Here is a 24589-nt window from a genome sequence, read left to right as displayed (position 1 = left end):
TATTTAGGATTGAGAGTTCATCTTGGTGGATTTTTCCTTTGATGAATATGAAGTGTCCTTCCTTATCTTTTTTGATGACTTTTAGTTGGAAATTGATTTTATTTGATATTAGAATGGCTACTCCAGCTTGCTTCTTCTGACCATTTGCTTGGAAAGTTGTTTTCCAGCCTTTCACTCTGAGGTAGTGTCTGTCTTTGTCTCTGAGGTGTGTTTCCTGTAGGCAGCAGAATGCAGGGTCCTCGTTGCATATCCAGTTTGTTAATCTATGTCTTTTTATTGGGGAGTTGAGGCCATTGATATTGAGAGATATTAAGGAATAGTGATTATTGTTTCCCTTTATATTCATATTTGGATGTGAGGTTATGTTTGTGTGCTTTCATTCTCTTTGTTTTGTTGCCAAGACGATTAGTTTCTTTCTTCTTCTAGGGTATAGCTTGCCTCCTTATGTTGGGCTTTACCATTTATTATCCTTTGTAGTGCTGGATTTGTAGAAAGATATTGTGTAAATTTGGTTTTGTCATGGAATATCTTGGTTTCTCCATCAATGTTAATTGAGAGTTTTGCTGGATACAGTAACCTGGGCTGGCATTTGTGTTCTCTTAGGGTCTGTATGACATCAGTCCAGGATCTTCTGGCCTTCATAGTTTCTGGCGAGAAGTCTGGTGTGATTCTGATAGGTCTCCCTTTATATGTTACTTGACCTTTTTCCCTTACTGCTTTTAATATTCTTTCTTTATTTTGTGCGTTTGGTGTTTTGACAATTATGTGACGGGAGGTGTTTCTTTTCTGGTCCAATCTATTTGGAGTTCTGTAGGCTTCTTGTATGTCTATGGGTATCTCTTTTTTTAGGTTAGGGAAGTTTTCTTCTATGATTTTGTTGAAGATATTTACTGGTCCTTTGAGCTGGGAGTCTTCACTCTCTTCTATACCTATTATCCTTAGGTTTGATCTTCTCATTGAGTCCTGGATTTCCTGTATGTTTTGGACCAGTAGCTTTTTCCGCTTTACATTATCTTTGACAGTTGAGTCAATGATTTCTATGGAATCTTCTGCTCCTGAGATTCTCTCTTCCATCTCTTGTATTCTGTTGGTGAAGCTTGTATCTACAGCTCCTTGTCTCTTCTTTTGGTTTTCTATATCCAGGGTTGTTTCCATGTGTTCTTTCTTGATTGCTTCTATTTCCATTTTTAATTCCTTCAACTGTTTGATTGTGTTTTCCTGGAATTCTTTCAGGGATTTTTGTGTCTCCTCTCTATGGGCTTCTACTTGTTTATTTATGTTTTCCTGGAATTCTTTCAGGGATTTTTGCGATTCTTTCAGGCATTTTTGCGATTCCTCTCTGTAGGCTTCTACTTGTTCTCTAAGGGAGTTCTTCATGTTTTTCTTGAAGTCCTTCAGCATCATGATCAAATATGATTTTGGAACTAGATCTTGCTTTTCTGGTGTGTTTGGATATTCCATGTTTGTTTTGATGGGAGAATTGGGCTCCGATGGTGCCATGTAGTCTTGGTTTCTGTTGCTTGGGTTCCTGCGCTTGCCTCTCGCCATCAGATTATCTCTAGTGTTACTTTGTTCTGCTATTTCTGACAGTGGCTAGACTGTCCTATAAGCCTGTGTGTCAGGAGTGCTGTAGACCTGTTTTCCTCTCTTTCAGTCAGTTATGAGGACAGAGTGTTCTGCTTTCGGGCGTGTAGTTTTTCCTCTCTACAGGTCTTCAGCTGTTCCTGTGGGCCTGTGTCTTGAGTTCACCAGGCAGCTTTCTTGCAGCAGAAAAGTTGGTCTTACCTGTGGTCCCGAGGCTCAAGTTCGCTCGTGGGGTGCTGCCCACGGGCTCTCTGCAGCGGCAGCAACCAGGAAGACCTGTGCTGCCCCTTCCGGGAGCTTCAGTGCACCAGGGTTCCAGATGGTCTTTGGCTTTTTCCTCTGGCGTCCGAGATGTGTGTGCAGGGAGCAGTCTCTTCTGGTTTCCCAGGCTTGTCTGCCTCTCTGAAGGTTTAGCTCTCCCTCCCACGGGATTTGGGTGCAGAGAACTGTTTATCCGGTCTCTTTCTATCAGGTTCCGGCGGTGTCTCAGGCAGGGGTCCTGCCGCTCCTGGGCCCTCCCCCACGGGAGCCCAGAGGCCTTATACAGTTTCCTCTTGGGCCAGGGATGTGGGCAGGGGTGAGCAGTGTTGGTGGTCTCTTCCGCTCTGCAGCCTCAGGAGTGCCCACCTGACCAGGCGGTTGGGTCTCTCTCTCACCGGGTCTGGGCCAGCTTCTGGCTTTGTTGACTCTTTGTATAGTCCTTTTTGTTTCTACTTGGTTGATTTCAGCCCTGAGTTTGATTATTTCCTGCCCTCTACTCCTCTTGGGTGTACTTGCTGCTTTTTGTTCTAGAGCTTTCAGGTGTGCTGTCACGCTGCTAGTACATGTTTTTTTCAGTTTCCTTTTGGAGGCACCAAAGCTATGAGTTTTCCTCTTAGCAGTACTTTCCTTGTGTCCCATAAATTTGGGTATGCTGTGCCTTCATTTTCATTAAATCCTAAAAAGTCTTTAATTTCTTTCCTTCTTTCTTGCTGGACAAAGTTGTCATTGAGTAGAGCATTGTTCAGTTTCCATGTATATATGGGCTTTCTGTCGTTTTTGTTGTTATTGAAGACCAGCCTTAGTCTCTGGTGATCTGATAGGATGCATGGGGTTATTTCAATCTTCTTGCATTTGTTGAGTCCTGTTTTGTGACTGAGTATATGGTCAATTTTGGAGAAGGTACCATGAGGTGCTGAGAAGAAGGTATATTCTTTTGTTTTAGGATGAAATGTTCTACAGATATCTGTTAAATCCATTTGGTTCATAACTTCTTTTAGTTTCTCTATGTCTCTGTTTATTTTCTTTTTCCATGATCTGTCAATTGTTGAGAGTGGTGTGTTGAAGTCTCCCACATTATTGTGTGAGGTGCAATGTGTGCTTTGTGCTTCAGTAAGATTTCTTTTATGAATGTAGGTGCCCTTGCCTTTGGAGCATAGATATTCAGGATTGAGAGTTCATCTTGGTGGAGTTTTCTTTTGATGATTATGAAGTGTCCTTCCTAATGCTTTTTGGCAACTTTTGGTTGAAAGTTGATTTTTTTCAAGATTAGAACAGCTACTCCAGCTTGTTTCTTGGTACTATATGCTTGCAAAATTGTTTTCTAGCCTCTTACTCTGAGGTAGTGTTTGTCATTGTCACTGAGGTGGATTTCCTGTTTGCAGCAAAACGCTGGGTTCTCTTTATGTATCCAATCTGTTAGTCTATGTCTTTTTATTGGGAGAATTGAGCCCACTAATGTTGAGAGATATTAGAGACCAATTATTGTTGTTTCCTGTTACTTTTGTTGGTAGAGGTGGAATTATGTTTGCGTGGCTCTCTTCTTTTAGGTTTGTTGCAAGATTACTTTCTTGCTTTTTCTAGGGTGCAGTTTCCTTCCTTGTGTTGGAGTTTTCCATCTATTATCCTTTGTAGAGCTGAATTTATGGAAAGAGAATTCTTTATTTAGCTCTGTACTCCATTTTTTAATTGAGTTACTTGGTTTATTGGAGTCTAACTTCTTGAGTTCTTTATATATTTTTGATATTAGCCCTCTATTCAATGTAGGGTTAATGAAAATCTTTTCCAAATATGCAGGCTGCCATTTTGCCCTATTCCTTTGTCTTATAGAAGCTTTGCAGTTTCATGAGGTCCCACTTATTAATTTTTGATCCTGAAGACTGAGTCATTGGTGTTCTGTTCAGGAAGTTGTCTCCTGTGCCAATGAGTTAAAAGCAATTTGCCAATTTCTCTTTTATTAGATTTAGTATATCCAGTTTTTTATGTGAAGGTCCTTAATCCAATTAGACTTGAGTTTTGTACAGAGTGATAAATAAGAATCTATTTGCATTTTTACATGCAGACATCCAGTTAGACCAGAACAATTTGTTGAAGATATGGTTTTACCCATTGTATGGTTTTAGTATTTTTGTCAAAAACCAAATGTCTACAAGTGTGTGGATATATTTCTGGGTCTTTGTTTAGATTCCAATTATCAACATCTCTGTTTCTATACCAACATGATGCAGTTTTAATCATTATTGATTTGTAGTACAGCTGGAGATCAGGGATGGTGATACTTACATAAGTTCTTTTATTGTTCAGGGTTGTTTAGCTATAAGATCTTTCTTTTTGCACACAAAGTTGAGAGTTACTCTTTTGTTCAAGGTATGTAAAAAATTTTGTTGGAATTTTGATGGGAATTGCATTAAATTTGTAGATTGCATTTGGTAAGATGGCAGTTTTCACTATGTTAATTCTACTGATCTATGAGCATGGGAGATTGTTCCATTTTCTGATATCTTCTTCTATTTCTTTTTTTTCCCCAGGGACTTGAAGTTTTGTCTTATAGATCGTTTACTTGCATGGTTAGTGTAACACCAAGGTATTTTATATTATTTGTGACCATTTTGAAGAGTTTCATTTCCCTTCTTTCACAGATTCACAGGAGGACTACTGATTTTCTTTGAGTTAATTTTACCCCCAGGCACTTTATTGAGATGGTTTATCAGCTGTAGAAGCTTCTCTTGTAGAATTTTGGGTGTTACTTATGCTTACTATCATATCATCCTCGAATTATGATATCTTAACTTCTTCCTTTCCAATTTGTATCTCCATGATCTCCTTCTGTTGTTTTATTACTCTAATTAGACTTTCAAACATTATATTGGATAGACAGGGAGAGTGGGAAGCCTTGTTTTGTTCCTGATTTTAGTGGGATTGCTTTAAAATTTTCTCCACTTAATTTGATGTTAGCTATCACCTTGCTGTATATTGCTTTTATTATATTCAAGTATATGCCTTGATTCCCTGATTTCTCCAAACTTTTAGCATGAAAAACTTTAGCATGAAAGGTCGTTGGATTTTGTCAAAGACTTTTTCAGCATCTAATGAGATAATCATGTGATTCCTTTCAGTTCAGTGGTTTTTGTAAGAATAACAAATTTTGATTGTATGTGTACCAAGAGTAGTGTACACAGCTAGTCTAAACATTGTTTCATGTCCCCAAAGTGCTCTCCCTCCCTCTCTCTCTCCCTTTCCACCTCCCTTTCCCCATCCCTGCCTCCTTCCCTCTCCCCATTCTCTCTCTTCTTTTTTTTTCTTTTTTTTTCCGGGGCTGGGGACCGAACCCAGGACCTTGCGCTTTTCCGGGGCTGGGGACCGAACCCAGGACCTTGCGCTTCCTAGGTAAGCACTCTACCACTGAGCCAAATCACCAACCCCCATTCTCTCTCTTCTTGAATCAGTTTCTGATTAAACAATGTACAATCTTATCTTCAGGACTTCCGAGTAACAGATGAAGACAGGGGAGTGAGAAGAGTCCTAGGAACTTTGGAAACTGTGCTTAAGGTTCATCATCTGAAAAGAGAAGTTGCATTGAAGTCTTCTTTTTCCTGAGCACATCAAGTCCTTTTCCCTCCTCCCTTCCCTCTGCTCCTTTCTCTTTTTCCTGCCCTTGATGCATTCATTACTTATTCCCTCCTTGTACTCTCTCTAAAGCATATAAATTAGTTTGAAATCCTGATAGTTACTGGGACAGTAGAATAGATTGCTCAGGGAAATGGGATCATGACCAGGAACTATGACATATGAATTTTATTTTTCTAATTTGAGATACATCCTGCTGTAAAGTTGGGATTTCAGATGGCCTCTAAGATGGATAATACTCCTTCCATCAATTCTACCTGATATATTCAGTAGTTTCAGAGTACAAATATTAAGGCATGTTGCAAATGTGAGGGTTTAGTATGCAAACAAGCCCACTCAAGGATTAGAATCTACACTCTTCAGTAACAGAATGCCATCATCTCCCAAGAGGAAGAGAGTGCTTTCATCTCCTTCCTACCCAGAACTAATCATTTTATGAGTTCAACACTAGTTACCTGATCCACTTTTGTGTCATGAAGTTTTCTGATGAGCTTCTGTATTTTGACAGGCCAAAGGAATGAAACACAAGAAGTTGGCAATAATTTACATCACAGTACTGCCTTTGTTTACCTGTGGCTTTATCGAAAAACATGTTTGGATAAACAAAAATATTGTGGATTTTTCTATTGCATACTAATAGAATATCTAAAGATATACTTTCCAAATTCTGCTTCTGACCAAAATGGAAATCTAGGAATGAGATTAAATGACTATATAGAACAAGAAAAACATAGCAATGAATAATTTCAAGGTTATTATTCTAGGTGCTGAAGGCTCAAATCCCTGAGAGTTGGAGACAAATGGGATGAACTTTCGAGTACAGCTTACTATCTTGAACATTCTTAGAGGCATGGATGATGTAGAGAAACCAGCCTGTGTCTTCAACTTATGGGTAAGGGTCTAGGGAATCCTATTCCTAAGGATAGCATTTGGACAAAAGATAGTGGCATAGAAAAGACTCCTAAATGAATATAAGAGATACCTTTTATGGTGAGGCCATCCCAGACCAGCAGTATATATAAAGTCAGGAAGTAAAGCATAGGCAATGTGAAACTGAGAAAGCCAGGATAGTGCCTTCTCCCATCAGCCAACCAGGAACTGTCTGGATCCAACCCAAACTTGGACAAGTCCATAGTTGATCCTGCTGCATTAGTGGAGAATAACTGTTCCAGACATCATAGTGCTGTTTCTTAGGTACAAGTGATAGAAGGTAAACTCTCCATAGAGCTGCATTGTTAAATGGAAAGGCACCACCATTTTGGGAAGGGAAAAATAAGTTGTTAGAGCACACCAGAGCTAAGTGTTACAAGACAGTTCAATACAGAAATGTATTTTTACTTCATGTATTTGTGTCCTTTTTTTGTGTACCTCACAATGTTATCTTTGTTCATTTTCAAACACACACACACACACATACACACACACACACAGTGTAGTTATATTCATATAAATAATGAACTGGAAAAAATGGGAAACACAGAAATCAATTTCCGTGTACACAACTATTTTTGACAAAGGCAGTCAAGGTAATGGAGAGTAGGTTTCTTTTCCAACAAAAAGTGTCAACATGTGACAATGTGATCTCATGTCAGTCCATAAATATCAGTGAACTCAATATAAATCAAAGATTTAAAAGTATGCCCTAGTGTTGCAATACTTTTAAAGTAACTGTATATCAACCAGAAATTTCATATACACTATTTAAAAAGCATGACAAATAAAGCAATACCACAGACAGTTGATTCCAACAGTCCTTTATCAGAACTCTTCCATGGTGACTTTAAATTGTACTAACTGGACCATACAAGTAACTGCCACAGGGGCTATATTTCAGTCTTCACATTGACATCATTTTACATTGATTTGTTATCTTTAGAATTTTTTCAGGTTATATAAGAAAGAATTATGAAAATTGACTTTAAATGATGATGGAAGAGGTGTTTTTCTCTGTATTTGAGAAAATATGAAGCCAGAATATATCTATGTTAAAATATATCTATCTTGGAAAATAAATTAGATGTTTGAAAACTGGGAAATAAAAACTCTTCCACTCCAAAAGTCTAAATCAAAATAATATAGAGGACACTATTAAAATGAAAGAAAAATATTGCAATTTCTACCATCTCATAAAAATTTTATTATTCTTAATAGGCAAGGAACACTCAAAATTCAATATTAGGGAAAAAAACTATTGAGATGCTTCTTTAAAGAAGGTATACAGAGCAGATGTAGGCAAGGTGAAAAGCTGTCGTCAGAGATGAGATGTATATAAGTTGAGAATTCTGCATTTGTTAAGTCAATGATTGTTAACCTATTTATTTAGTTCCTCACAATGGTATTTAATGTATATTGTCAAATTAGTTGAGAATTATGTTGAAATTTGGCCCAAAATATCTTACAATTTTAGTAATAATATTTCTTAGCTGATTAGCACTGCTACATCAAAGTCAGGAATTGTAAAACTTGGAATAATGCAGACTAAGTCAGTAGTTATTGAAGCTTGTGCTTCGTATCTCACATGTAAATCATGGGAAACCCTACCACAAAACTGTAAGATATTGTTATGTTGTGTCTTTTGTACAACACAAATAGCTCAGTAGTAGAACTTCTGGTTGGCAAGCAGAGTTCAAGAGAATTGAAGAGGTTTGATTCAAGAGAAGACACTGAACATTTCTGATACATCCTGCCTGACTTAATACAATCTGCATTTATGAAGCTCACCCTCAAGATACCACTGTATCCAATTCTTTCTAATGATAGTTTAAAAACAGAATAGAGGCTGAGGAGATGACACAGTGGGCCAAGTATGAGAACCGCATTTTGAATCACCAGTGCCTATGTAAATGTCAGATGGCCAAGACAGTATGCCTGTAATTCCATGAACTGGAGTCAGAGACTGGATCCTTGGAGCAAACCAGCTGTAAGTTTGAGGGGCAAGTGAAGATCTATGTCAATAAATAAGATAGAGAAAATGTCAAGAAAGACAGCTAATTGTCAACCCCTGGCCTCAAAACACATGCATAGGCATGTGTGTGTATAACTACCCCCAAACATGTATTCTTACATACATGTGAACATGTATACAAGCATACATATACCATAAATACATAAATACATACATACATACATACATACATACATACATACATACATATGTCAACGAATACAAAATCAGGTCATACAGTGTGTTTGACTTAGTTGTAGAGTGAATCATTGACTTAGGTGCTATTAAACACATTCTGCAGAGTGTCACCTACTGTATCAAGGCATTGTTGTCTAACTATGCACATCTCTCTCCTTTCAGTGTTTGGCCATGCAGAGAAAGCTGCCTGAACATCTGTGTATATTCTGTATGAAAACAGATGTTTTCAATTCTTCTAGGGAGTGACTGGATTTTACATCAGGAATTATGTTTAACATTATGAGAAACAAGAAAACCCTTGTCCTAGCTGAATATTGATGGTTTTGGGGGCATAATTTAAGATATGATGCCCATTTTTAGTAGAACAAAACTATAACATGACCATTCATTGGAATGGTGTACCTACTAGACAACCCATATTTCAAATTAACTTAAGGAGTTGTTTCTTCCATGACGCCTTAACATAGCAATACAGTGAAGATGTGTATTTTATTCTACTTATCCCTTTTTACGAAGATGGTTTCTTAGCCCTGAAATAGCTGTTATTAAAAGAATGACTTAGTTTTTCATTACATGTTCATTTATTTTATTCAAAAGATATCTTCTGGTATTTGTACTAGATCTAATTTGGCTCTTCCCATTTAATTCCAAAGTCAGTTGATCTTAGATTTTTTTTCTTTTCACTTCATCACCGTCTCCTTTGGATCTCAATGTCTTCATGTTTTTCCTTCTATTTTCTAATTCCCTTTTCAGCTGAGTGAAATTTTTCACATTTTTACTTTCCAATAAATCGATAATCTAATTTTTACATGCATTATTCTCAGATTCTACTTGACTTTCTTCTTGGGAAAATATTTCAGTAACTTTTGACAGTTTCTTAAACTGCCATCACTTTTTGACAACACTGTTTTCTAAAAGTGTTGGAGGCAGTTGTTCCATATACGCTGGTTCTCATATTTGCTTTCCTTCATCTAAATATGCCCTTTCTGATGATACTTCCTTTCTGCACAGTAACTTTTGACTGTGAAGTCAAAACATTAACATTTACCTCAATTGTGTTTTATGCTTCTTGGGAGAGTTTGTGTGTTTGTTCTGTCAGATGTGTTTGTTAATTTTCTCATCACTCTGAAAAATACCTGAGAGGACGAAATAGAGGAAGGAAGGGTTTATTTTAGCTGACATCCTGAGAATCCAATTTGCCCTGGTGGGGACAGAATGAAACTTGAAGCAATTGGCCTCCTCACATTCAGAGTCAGGAAACAAAGACTACCCATGCCTAACTCACTGTCTTTCTATGCATTTCAGGATCTCAACACATGAATGGTGCTGCCCAAATTTAGGGCAAGGCTTCTGACCTAGATATCATAGTTTAAATCATCTCCTACAGACATGCCCAGAAGCTTGTCTCCTTGATGATTCTGGATTTGTGAAGTTGACAATGAATATTAACCCTCAATGTGATTCAAGACCCCAATCCTCACTTCATCCCACATCTCCTCCATCAGAAAATGCAGACCGTCATCAACAGAGAATAACAGAAAGCTCTATGGCCTAGATCAGAATGATGGATCACTCAAGACTTCCATGTCTTTTCAATACCTCCCCCGTCCTTCCCCTTTCTAGTTAGCATGGTCAAGAGTACAGTGTAAATATCATCATTTCTATCTAGAAGCATTTTGTGACCATATAATCCATATGTAACCGAAGTAGGAATATCCTCATTTGTTAAGTCACTAAGTATTTGACAAGCCCTCTTTATGTGTTACCCTAGAAACTTCTGATTCTTAGATTCTTTAGTATTAACTGTTGGACAAGTATGTGTCTCTTCCACATATCACAGTGTTTTAAGAGAAAAAGCCTTAATACGCAAGTATATAGATATATACTACAGTTACAATGCCTATGTTAGTTGCTTTGGCCACAATACAGATTTACAAAAACCCTCTTGTGGCTTAGCAAGATTCAATGATTTATATACAGTTTCCCACAAAGTCTCATGTGTTGAAACCTGGTCCCCAATGTGGCTGTACTGAAGTGTAGTACTAATAGAAGTTGATAAGGTGCCCGGGGATACTACTAAAGCATTAATGCAGTTCTCATGGGATCCTGGCCAGTTATTAGGGGATCAAATTGCTTTATAAAGATTAGGTCTTTGCCTTACTACATCTCTATGCAACCTTTCTTCTTGACATGGTCCCACTTGCTATGAGGTGCACCTTGAAAGTTCTCACCAGAACGTAGGAGATGCTGATGCCAAGTTCATGAGCTCTTTAGATGATGGATAAATTATCATATTTCTTTCTGTATTATTCATCTTGAGACATTTTATTATAGCAAAAGAAAATGAACTAAGGACAGATGAGATGCAAAGTAGTTAAGGGCTCTTAATGCTCTTGTAGAAGACCCAGATCTTGCATGGTGGCTCTGAATCATCAGTAACTCAGGTCTCAGGTGGTTATGATGCCCTCTTCTGGCCTTCAAAGGCACTATATCCCTGTGGCACACATACATGTAGATAGCATTCTCATATACATAAAAAATCTTTTAAAAATCCTAACATACTAAAACCCACAATAAATATTTATGTAGCTGAGTATTTTTCAACCTAGAGATTTAGTCAGAGCTCAACTGGGCAGTTCTTTGGGTCTTGGCTAGGCTCCAGCATCTTCTGTCACCTTTCCTGGTGTTTGCTGATCTGTGATGACTTCCGTCAGGATGAGTAAGCAGCTTACCTCTTTAGTTGGCGAGGCCAGATTTCTTTCACAAGAGCAAGCATCTAAGAGATGAGGGTCTTGGTGTTTACAATTCTGGCATGCAACTCTTGCTCCCACATTTGTACTGTAAATACTGAGCCATTTCCCCAGCCCAACTTCGTTTTTCTCTTTGTGTTCTAGACTATGCCTTGGCTTTCTCTTTAGACAGGTCCTCTAAGTCTCAGAGTAGACACAAGGCATATTCTTGGGTGTGCTGCTGCCTCTTTGCTTCCTGTGAATGGAAGAAGAAACAGAGCAGAGATCGGGCTTTATCCAGGGTAAACTGTGGATCCACCAGCTCTGTCTCTCACACACGTAGATACATTCACATACATGAATACACACACATACACAGGGACATGCAAACTTGCATACTCCCGCAAATGCATATGGTTGGCCCCCATCAATGCCCAAATGTAAACATAAGTGCATTCACAAAACACACACACACATGAATATACACAAATAAGCACACACATATAAATACACACGTACATACATACATATATATACATTCACAACATATGAATACATCTAAAATACATGTAATACACACACACAGAGAGAGAGAGAGAGAGAGAGAGAGAGAGAGAGAGACCCTGCTGCCAAAACAGCTGACACAGCTTGCTTTTCCTACAGAACCACCAATGAGAAAGGAGGCCTGTGTTGTTTCCATTTTCTCCTGATGCTTTCTTCTTCCTATATACTGTTCATGTAGAAGATATGTGTTCAGGAAGTCTTGTTACACAGGAGATGTTACACACACTGATGCTTAACTCACCCATTCCATTTCTGCCATTAAGGCATTAGCACCTGACTCTGAAATGCTTCCAAAAGGAAGCATTGTGACTTTTCTATAGAAAAACAATATTTTTCTTCCTCTACAAAAGGAATTAGACAATCATATAAAGTGTGGAGGAAGTCAGGACTGTCAATTCCTCATTCTATCTATTTGTGTTTTCAAGAGAGCCTGATATGTCCTAACTGCCAACAATATTATCGATTTCCACATGCTGGGGAATTTCTACTCTGTTGCTAGAAGGCACTGTAGAACAGTTCAGGCACATAACCTGCCAAGGAAGGACCTGGGAAACATTGAGAAGAAGTACTGTTTTTATAGATACAGTAACAAAGAGCAACACAGAGGAGAAAATGTTTCCTTTGGATACTACTAGAGGGATACAGACGACCAGGGCTGGTCAGGCATATCAGTAGGATTATAACATCAACCTGGCAATCAGGAAGAGAGTATAGAGAAGTAGAAGCCAGGAGTGGTAGCTTATGGCTTTAAGCCCAGTACTTGGGAGGCAGAGACAGGTGGGTATCTGTGACTTTGAGGCCAGTCTGGTCTATACAATGAGCTCTATAGGAACTATGGCTGAATAAAGATACGTTGGGTGACTAGAAAATAAGAAGTAAACTAGTTTAGGTTAGAAAAACCTAAGAGCTAGCCCAGATGACATACTTCTTGAAGAGAGGTTATACCTCATAAGAGTTCCCCTGTCCCTGCCCAAAGTGCTAGCAGATGGGGGCTGAGAGTCCATATACCTATGGGGGACTTTTCTATTTAAACCTCAACATTAAGAATAATAATGAGTTTGTAACATTTAAAAAGGAATGTCCATGAATAAAGCCAGGTACCATCCACTACTACATCTGGCTGAGGAGTGCTAACAGGGAAGACCAGAAGGAGATGAGGTCCACAGAGAAAAGCCCACATCCATCTGTGACACCACTTGCTTTAGACTCAGAAAGAGTGAAAACTGGTCCTGTACTTACACTAGAGCCCTAGAAGAAAGGTCCTAGTCCACCTCACACATGAAACACATCCATTCTAGTGGATTATGAAAAAATGGTTTTTGAGATGTCCTTTCATAGCATGATGTGTACTCTTCCTTCCTGGGATGTCCCTTCTACCTCAAAGTTTAATAAGAGGTGACAGAATAAGAAGCTGAGTTTGTACAGCTTTGATTGAGAAGCATCTTAGTGAGGTGTGTGGAATGAGATGCTGCAGGGAATGGGGTGTCCTTAAGATCAGTGTGGAAAGCATTCAAGAGTTAGGAGGTTTCTAGCCAAGAGAAGTTGTCCCTAACAGAAAATGATTGTGTGCTTCCAAGAATTGAGAGAGCATGTGAAGGGCCCAACACATCCCAACATGGCTGCAAACAGAGCAGAGATGTGCTGGGAACTGGTGAAAAGGAGGTACATTCAGGAAGACCTGTTAAGGCTGTGGAAAATATAATCATCTAGAAAACAGTGGGAGCCACCAACTAAACACGACAAAAACTGAACCAAGATTCAGCTTCAAGAACTCAATAGAATCCTTCCCATCGTCAGGCTATTGGCCAAGTCTTCTAGAGGCTAGCTGAGAAGTTCTCATTGGCTACTGAAGTTCTAATTCCACCTGTCAGCCAAGGACTCCAAGTGTCTGACTGCAGGAGAGAATGTCATCCAACATGCAGTGCAGTTCAGAGAGGATCTCTCCGCTGAAGTCCTTAGGTCAAACACCAGAGTTTCTATTTATATTATCTGGCACTATCACAGGACAACAACATTCCTTCCTGATGGTTCCCTTATGAACTGACTTAACCTCCTCTCCCTTTCATCCATCAGGTAGACACCTGTCACAGCTACATAAGGAATGAGATCTGGTGTATGCACCAAGAGTCTTCCTTTCCTGTTCCATCTCAGCAAATTTAGGGTGTTTTTTTTAATAACAGATATTTTTTTGGTTTATAGAAGGCATAGGTTACATCATCCATTTTCAGATGAATAGTGCTATAGATAGGGCAATCATTTTAGATTTCTATAGAGAAATAATAGAAATATCCTAATCAAAGCACAAGAGAACAGGAAGAATATGGCAATGCTGAGGCTTGACTGCTGCTAACAGCTCTGCGTGAGCCACTCTACAAAGGACGCCAGTCACCGCCGATATACACCTCCCAGCAGGACCACACGGAAACAACATCCTCAATCTCTATAGTGGATATGACATTTTAGCAACACATGCAGAAGCAATTGTTGTTTTAAAAGAAACCACTGCTATTTGCTAAAAATAGCTCAGAAACAGGTGTTCAGAAACATTTCTGTTACAGTGATTTTATCACCCAAATTAATAACTCACCTGCTTAAGTAAAATAGCAACCAAATTTCATATTAGTTTATTAACATGTAGAAAATAAAATTTTTGATTTTGTAAAAGCTAAATTATGGAATTTCACTAATTATAACCCATCTGTTAATAATGTACAATGCAGCATGGTTTTGGATGGATATGATAAAAATATGTTGTATGAATGTATGGAAATTTCAAAAAATAAACAATAAGTATTTAAAAATTAATTTCCTTAGTTAGTTTGAAGAAAAGATGATTGACGTAATAAACAACCAGAGGATACACTGGTAGACAAAATTTTAAGCAATTTGGCATCTGGATTTTATATCTGAGTATAGTTATTCACTAGGTATAGTCACATTCTCCTTGAGTACCACTGGGAGACATTTGCACCCATTATAAAGCACCGAAACGGGGGCTGGAGCAGTGGCTCTGCCTGCACTTAAGAATGGAGAACCTGAGTTTGCTTCCAGGACCCATCTTAGGAGTCTCAAAATCTGCAACTCCATCTCCAGGGATCCCGTATGTCCTACTTTTTACCTCCATGGGCACGTACATGCATGCACATGTATACACAGAGACACATCAAAATAAGACTTAAAAAACAATGAGATAAACTGAACTCAGATGTACTCACTTTGTAATGATTGAGTCAGATCTTCAAATTTAATATATAAACCACATTTCATCAGCTTCTTACAGAAAAGCAATTGTCTATTTTATTTTTATATGCTTTACATTTTTACAGCATTTGGAGGTATTTCAATACATGTAGGTAGATATTAACAACTTATTACTCAAGATCAATACAGAAATTTCACCACTTTGAGATTTAAATCCATTTATTTGAAACTACTGTAGAAAAAGAAAATCCTAGAAATTTCTTAAAGGAATGAGAAATAGCTTTTCAGGTAACAGAACGAAAGTAACTGTTATTGGTTGTCAACTTGACTGGATCTGAAATCAACAGAGACAGTTCTCTGGGTATGTCCAAATGTTATTTCTCAGAAATACTATTCTTTCCCAGAGTGTTGAGAATCTTCTGGTGGCAGTACAGATACAAGGATGTCAGATGGCAAAGCTGTTGATTTTTGCCAGCTTGCCTTTGCCTTTCCTGGATGAGGGCATTTCTTTTCTTGCACCTATGCTGCTAGTAGGGTTACATGGTAAGGACAAACTTAATAGGCTGGTTGGCTGAAATCATTCACTGTGTGGGCCTTTATATAAGTTTTATATATCCTAATTAAAACTCAACAGTAATCATAAGCAGTTCATTCTTTATGAACAACCTTAAAATGATTTCATTTCTAGTATAGTAACATAAGAATATGGCCCTATATAGTGGTTCGGATATGTAGTGTCCTTTCTAAAAGTTTGGGTGTGCTATCAAGAGGTAGTTGGATTATGGGAATGCTGACTTCATCAGCTGGAAAATAGGAAGTAGGCCTGGTTAGAGGAAGGTTATCATTGGAGGTTTGCATAGAAGTTTTTTTTCCTAGTCTTTGTCCTTCCTGGTTGCCATGAGCCAATAGCTCTGATTTATCACATTTTTGCATCACAATGATTTTCTCCCCAAGGGCCTTCAAACCATGAACTGAAACTTCTCAAATTACAGGCCAATCTTTCTTTAAATTACTTCCTTATTTGTCAACAATGAAAAGTATGGGTGAAGATTTAGATCAATTTTTAAACTTCACAGTCACCTAGAGGAAAAGTCTTATTTCCTTGTGTGAGGAATTTTCTAGATTAGGTTAACTGAGGTGAAAGGACGCATCCTAGGTGTACATGGCACTGCTCCAGAAGCTGGTGTTCTGGCTACATGGCTAGGGAAAAGCTAAGCTAACCTGAACTTGAGCATTTACCTCTTTCTGCTTTCTGACTGACAATGCAATGTGACTGCTCCAGCTGCGTCCAGCTACCTCATGTTCCTCTCTTCATTGCTCCTCCACTGCAGCCATGATGGAATGTGCCTCAACTTGCCTGCTTCGGAGATTTATTCATAACAATGAGAAGAGTTATGAAAACAATTTTGCATTTGCTTGGACAACCACATAGATCTGGAGAACAAAGCCCAATCTTTTCCGTTGTTTCTACGGGATCACCATTTCAAATTTTTTTCTCAACAAAATCTTCAACTCCATAGAATATACTTCTAAGATAAATGGCAGTGGCTGCCATTGATCAGGCCAGGTTAGCATTTCTGTTGTTTATTTGAACAGAAATTGAACATGAAGCTCTTTTTTGAAATGATTAATTTTCATTGAGTATGCAAATCTACTTCAAATATAACAAACCCTTCATGTCCCTGGAGCACTGACCACTGGTTTCAGACCGTCTTTCTTGGTTATTTAAATATCAAAAACATTGCCAAGCATGGGGGAACAATGCTCTAGGGACAGAAGTCCTGAACTATCCTGATGGAATAAAAACCAGTGAGAAAGCTCATGAGCCTTTCGAAGCAGCACATGAATGAGTGGTTGTGTTTATATGGAGATTTCCAAACAGATGGACATTGAACTCTTTATGAAGCACACACAAACTGTGAGAAAAGGGGATTAGGAAAATCATGGTTAATCTAGTTCAAATTGTAGAAGTACGTTTTCCACACCTGTGCACTTTATCGTTGCCTCTCCCCTGATAGATGGGTCATGCCAACTTTAGCATCTCTCAGATGAAAGCAAAAGCCTGAAACTCAGTCACACACACCCACTATGCTCAAATAGCACTGTTTAGAATTGTATATCCGTATGTCATCTATGCATCTATCCATCTGACAAATATACAAGTCTATTCCCAAGGTAGAAATATTACAAATCTAATTATTCATTTATTGTACCTTACTACACACCTCAACTACTGAGCCATAACTCAACAAAAAACAAAACATTGCTTTGTCAGTTTTCCATAAATTGGCTTCTATTTCATAAGTACATAACTTCCTATAAAGGCTATCATTGTCCAGCTTAGGCTCACATTTGCAGAGTAAAATGGAATAAGGAGGAACTTGGCTTTTTGTTGTCATTGTTGAGGTCTTCTCCAACATCTGATTTTATGTACATTAATGCTTTTGCTATTCATAATCCCATGGAGACCTGGCCATTGACAGCTAGAAGGGGAGGGATTGCTTGGAGTCTCCAGCTAAGACCCAAAGGTGGAGCAGAGAGTCCCTTCCTTAACTGGTTCCCTACCATGTCAGATGTGCTGTTGGCACAATGGAAGGTCAGGTTCTAGGGCCCCTTCACTTCCTGGTAAGTCAAGTTTCATTTGATTCTATTACATTATCTGAATGCTTCAGCTGTGCTTTTTCTGGGAATTCTCATCTTCTTTTCATCTGTTTTTCTTCGAGTTCTCCCCTTCATCCTTGTTTCTTTCTCAGTTTGTTGATTCAGTCAATTGTGAGCCACACTACCCCGCCCACCCCTTCCTGGACTCTGTTGTCTCTAACCTGGAACCTACTCTGGCTCAGAAGCCAGGACTTAAGTTCTGTTCATTCTTTGAACTCAGCATTCTACCCTCTCACCTTCGTTTTGCTATGAGCCTTTATGCTTAAAAACCATCATCATATTTCAAGTTCTGGTGTCCTGGGTTGGATGTCTGAGATTCTTTGAGTCTCTGGTTTCTCTAGTGGATCACACTTGCTATTCCTCATCATGGCCTACTCTGATGTTCACAACCTGCCTCTTTTACTACAGTCTGCATCTTCTCACCACTCTTTATGTCCCCAAAGTCTGGCTGGTGTTCTGTCAGAGATGGACATTCTGAATAAGAATGCAGATCAATCAAGGTCCCTAAAGGGGCAAGGGACTGTCTGGCCAATACTATGGTGCAGCTCAACACATATACATTCTTTACCCATTCCCCACAAACAACCATATACCCTGCTCAGGTATTATACATTTCTAATTCAATATGTCAGCCTCACTTAAAAATAGTTTTGATATATGTAATTGGCCTACACATGCTTTCCTTTGTCTAAAATTAATCATTGTCAGAACCTATGAAATAATGACACAGTTATTTCTACTTAAAATTGAGATCAAATTACATCCCCTCAAAATTCCTAAGTCCTGTGCTAAACAATGTGTCATTATTTGGAAATGAATTTGTTATAAATGCAGTTAATTAAGACAAGTTCTCCCTGGAGAAACTCTAGCCTAATGTTGTGTCCTTATGAAAACATGGAATTTAGAACCAGAAACAGAGCTACAGAGGGTGAATACCATATAAAGATGAAGGAAAAATGGGAATAATCTTTCTACATGTTAAGAAATATCAAAGATGGCCAGCAGCTGGTAAGAGGCCTGGACAGATTCCCTACATCTCAGAAATAATCACTCTATAGAAACCTCTGCCTTGTCCTCTTGCCTGGCAGAACTGTGCCAAAATTAACATGCCATCTGCTGTTCTGAGTGAATCAGGTTGTCACAGAGGTGTGGGACCTAAAAGTGAATACAGGCTGCATGGGGCAGTGGGAAGGATGAGCAAAGTGAATGGGAGATGAGCGGTTTTGGATTTTAAATTTCAAGCATCATTATGGAGAAATTAAATGCTGTTGAAGCCCAAAGAGAAAGAAAAATGCATTATATTTACAGCAAATTGATTCATTGTTTCTAATTTGTTTTTAAGCACTATTTCTAATAGAGTGTGTTTTTGAAGTCCACGAAGGTATGACACAGTCAGGAAATCATTGGTTTTCTAATTTGTCAATTACTTTACATTTAATTCTTAATGCTTATTTTTTTTAGGTCATATTAATCCATGAGCATCCTTTGTGAAGTAGGGAGGAAGTACAAAGCCATGGCTTGAGCTACATCATTTATGTTGAAGATAAACTTAAGCCCAAGTATTCAAGAAGCTTTGGACCTGAGCTTCTGTTTGATATTTTTAAACTAAGAATTATCCTCAAGATTTACTGGAAATTTGGAGTTCTGAATTATCTGCAGTTCTCTCTCTCTCTCTCTCTCTCTCTCTCTCTCTCTCTCTCTCTCTGTGTTCATGTGAGTGTGCATCTGTGTGTACAAGCATATGGATGTGCGTGTGAAGGCAAAATTCAGCTTCTGGTGTGTTCTTCAGGAGCCAGGCACCTTAGTTTGTGAGTAGGGTCTCTCTTTGACCTGGAATATGCAGGTCTCTAGACTGGATGACTGACAATCCCAATGTATTAGCTTGTGTCTGTTCTTCTTAATCTTTCATGTCAGGTTTACAGAACCCAGGCATTCTGACCTCAGTATCTCAAATTACAGACAGAAAAGTTAAGACTGAGAGGTTAAAGACTTTACTCAAGGTCATCCATCTGATGGTTCTCTATGGTGTTCTGGTAGTCTCAGAACCAATACAGTACAGAGATTCTTAGGGTTAAGCACTACTGAGCCAAAAAATGAGCCCCTTTCTAATGCAAACTGAGAAGATGAAGACATAAATCCTCCTGTTGTCTATTGCATTTGTTTCCAATGGTTTTTGCTTATTCACTCTTTCTGTACGTGGCCATACCCTTTCAGCTGACTCCAGTGGACATCCTTGAGAAGCTTTCTGATTTGATACTTGGTTCTTTCTTGCTAGTTCAGGCCTCTACCAAGAGGTTCCTTGCTTACCTATCTCCTGAAGTCAGTGCCATTTATACAGACTTTTTCTCCCACAGTTCTATTAGCCATTTTTGCCTTCATTTTAATGAGCATTAGCTATAATAATTTTACTTTGCCCAAAGGATGTGGACCAAATATTTTGGGAAGGAAGCAATTGATTACACTCTGTAAGAAGGCTATTCAAAGACTGTGGTACAAAGTAATCAAAATGATTGTTATTTCAATCTTAGAGGATTTCTGTTGTTGTAAAGAGACACCATGACCAATGCAACTCTTATAAAGGAAAGCATTTAATTGGCTTGCTTACCGCTTCAGAGGCTTTATCCATTATCATCGTGGCTGGAATCATGGGGGCACGAAGGCAGATACAGGAAGAAGTAGCTGAAAGCTCTATATTCTGACCTGTAGACATCACAGAGAGAGGGAGAGAGAGAGAGAACGAGAAAGAGACAGAGAGTCATAGAGATAGATACTGGGCTTGGTATGGGCTTTTGAAACCTCCTATCCTTCTAATGCTTTCAGTTTCACTACCTCTTGATTAAACATTTAAAATTATGGTGCTATGAGAGCCATTTTTATTCAAACCACCACAACATGTTTAACAGATAAGCACAGCAGAATACTAGTTCAACACCCAGCAGTGAACCACAGATTAATGTGTGTGGTAAAGGGCACATTGTACCCAAAAACTGGAACCATTCCACAGGCTTACGGAGTAAGGTTAACACCTTTTCCAAACTCTAGAACTGTAAAGGTCAAACTGTACGTTTAAGATGAATCCAATCACTTACACTGTCAAACAAGTTTTAAGGTAAGAGAAATGTATTATTTCCTTGGAAATTTTCATCCATAAATAATGCACATGACTCACTTATTTTACTGTTGGTTCATAAGATTTGTTAATTTGTATGTATGTGTGCATATGCATATACACATTCTATGCATTACTATTGTGTTAGTGTGTGTACACAAACTTTATGTATGGATGTTGTATGTGTGTACATTCTATATTTGACTGTCTATGTGCTTGTTTGTGTGCATGCATGTGTGTGTGTGTGTGCGTGTGTGTGTGTGTGTGTGTGTGTGTGTGTGTGTGTATGAGAATACTAAACCTTCTCCATGGTCTTCTCAAGAAGAATCGGATGATATTTATATTTTCTCTCAGTGCCCAGTATGCAAGCCTCCTGTAATGTTGTCACATAAGTTTATCCATCTTTTATGTGAGAAAGCTATAGGGAGAGTTAGGTGCCCCCAACGTACTTCTCTACCCAAAGTATTGGCTGACAGAATCCTGAGGAGCAAAAGAGGATTTAAATGTGCCCACGGACAGAGAGATCTTAAGAAGGAGCTGAAAGGAAATGTGGGGAGAGGTAAGCTGGAAGGCCCCATGTCTTTAGAGAGCCAGAAACCACTGCTCATGTATTTGTCACTGAAAAACAAACAAACATACAGACAGAACCAATGAGCAGTTATGATGCCTGGTTTTTCTTTTCTGTAAAGGAAGATTTCAGATGTAATGACTTTACTGCAAATCAATGCCCTGTGGGAAACTGAATACCAGGGAGTAAATGGATGAGTCATAAAATCCACTGTGGGACCTTCCTGTGTCATATGGGGAGGGGCCAATTCTTCAGGAGCTGTTTCCTACCCTGGCTCTCTCAGATTCTTCACATTCCATGTTCTTAACCCATTCATAAATATTTACCTTATACATATTGTATTGACAGGTCAATGGGGCCTTCTTTTTACAGTGCTAAACTCAAGAGTTCATCCTCTTTTCCTCAGAAACAAGTGTATATTTAAATTCATAAAAATGAGGACTTTGGAAGTCCCCAGGAAGTGTGTTTCCATTAGCCTTTCAGAAACTTCAATCTTATTCATCTCTCAAGCTTTCTTTAAATTTTAAGATTGATGGCTCATGTTTACATACTTGAACTAATCCTCATAGGGGTGTTTTAAAGTGTTAATATTAAAGGCACCACCAATAGACAATTTGATTCTATTGGTCAAAGTCAAAATTATATCTGAGCCCTCAGCTGATTCTCTTGAAATCATGTTGGCAAAGTTCAGGTCTGATTCCTAAAACAGGTGAGGCCCCTGGACTTCTGATTAAAACTGACAAATGCACCATGCTTATGAGACAGTAAGCGGGCCACTGGAGGAGGAGATGGAAATCAGGACAGAAACAAGTGAATGAGGTGACTTGCAGAGGAGAGTCTGGCTCAAAGCCAGTGTTGGGATCAAGCTCTACCCTTCTCTAAGACTCTATATCATGAACCTCAGTGGTTGAACATCCCAGTGCTTTGTCCCAAAAGACTTCATTTTAACCGAGTTTTGTCTGAATTTTTAGGATGTTGGATGACACTGTGTCTGGTGCACACATGATGGCACTATCTGTTCTGTACCCATACAGTGTAGACTGATACATGGCTTAGTCCTGGGAGAAGGGAGTTTTCCATAAATGTATTGGGCGTGAATTGGGATTGTAAAGGCACACGAATGTTTTAAAGCCATTCCAGTTAAACCAAGTACAAGAATGTATTGGGCACACCAAACCCAGGAAAGCTGTGGCTCATTCACTTGGACCCCAGGAAAAGGACTCTCAACACTGTGATTATAATCTTGTATCTTGTCCTTTAACTTTTATGTGCTATTCAATAATTATATATACACTTTATAATATATTATATATTATTTAATACTATATTTGTATATTTTATTACACTATATAATATATGCACTAGATATTATACTATATACTATGTATCACACAATATATGGTGTATATATACTATATGTATACTAAAGTATGTATACTATGTGTATACACCATATATGGTATATGATATACATTGTATGTATGTTCTATATATAGTGTATATATATATATGTATACTATATAGCATATAACATACACAGTAAATTATATTATATTTAATATATTATAACACACAATATGATGTACAATAATATATTATGCACAATACATAATATAATATCTTATGTAATATATATAATGTATATACTACATTTTATATTATATATGGTAGTATATATCATGCATGTTACATATGTTATAGATATATAAAAACATGATGAACTTATATATAAATTTATTGTGTGATATACATTGTTTGATCTGAAAGTTAATATTAGTGATTAAGATTGATGGCGAAACACATGTTTACTTTGTCACAGCTATCATGGAAAGTGGAACTGTCCAGTAACTTGATAACAATAAAATCTCTATACAATGAAAATTATTGCTTTTAATTGTGGAAATGCACAGATATGTTTTTCTCTAACCTTGCATTCTCATGCCACAGTGATTGGAGTTGAGAGAGCTCAGTTATTATCCCTATGGAATGCCCTAGGGTTTCCCAGAGCTCCCTCTTGTCTATGACAATTCATCTACCAGCTAAGGTCCTCCTGGTAGAGTTGTCCCTTTTCTGGATTTGGAAACACAACTCTGATAGTAGAAACAATGCACAAGAGATTTGCAAGTGTCATTGCAGGACTGGCAAGAAGTAAGAACTCTCCATTGCACACACGATCTGAGTTGGCAGTCTCTTGCCTTTATCTCTGGAGCAGATTAGGGTAGGAACAATAATGAGTTGATACTTTTATTTTATTTGCATTTGGGGGATTTACATTCTCTGTGTGATGAGTGAACAAATAGTCCTATTCCTGGAGTGAGACTCTCAGCCTGTAATTACAGAAGATATCTAAACTGAAGACAATTGACCATGGTAACGAGGGTAGCCATGGTAGTGTTTGTGACCCGTTCAAGACTAAGGGTTACTTGCAGGTTGAAGTTGGAGATTCAAAGCCTCTGGATAAGTTCATTCACACTCTGACCCTCTTCTTTAGAGTTTTACTGGGTTCGTTAAGGGTGACACATTTTGCCATCTTCCTGGAGCATCAGCAAGTGGGGCTCTTCATGAAAGCTAGCCACCAAGCCATAGTCATTCAAACACTTGCTGCTGTGTCTTAAGAAAAAAGGGTGTGGATGAAAGGTTGCTTGGGAGTGTCACTTCATGAAATACCCTGTCTACAAGAAGAAGATACTCATGACACACCGAAGAGACGTCCATAGAGTGGGGTTTACTTTGCATTTTCTCTTCCTGCAACATACCCCAACCCCAGCGTTTAACACTGAAGCTGACTCTGTAAGGGGAGCTCAGAAGATTTGGAATAAAATTATTTCTAAAGAACCCAACACCAACAGGACAGAAGCTATTAATATCATTACACTAACTGTGCGCCAGTAGAACCCTACAAAAGACAAATCAAGTGGAGCCTCTCAGGGTGCCTTGGATTCACCTTTTCCTGAAGCTTCTCTTACTCATCAATATCCTCCCCTCTCTTGGCTCATGCCTCTTGTCCCCACTTCTCCCTCTGACTCCAGATCTCCATTTCAAATCACTTTCATCTGCTCATGACTAAGAATGCTTTTAACCTCACAGGTTACATTAAGGGAAAAGTTATATCATTATGTAAAATACATTTCGTCTTCCTGCCTTCC

This window comes from Rattus norvegicus, chromosome 6 (assembly GCF_021556685.1).
Source record: "Rattus norvegicus strain SHRSP/BbbUtx chromosome 6, alternate assembly SHRSP_T2T, whole genome shotgun sequence".
Classification (NCBI taxonomy): Eukaryota; Metazoa; Chordata; class Mammalia; order Rodentia; family Muridae; genus Rattus; species Rattus norvegicus.
This window is presented reverse-complemented; position numbering follows the sequence as displayed.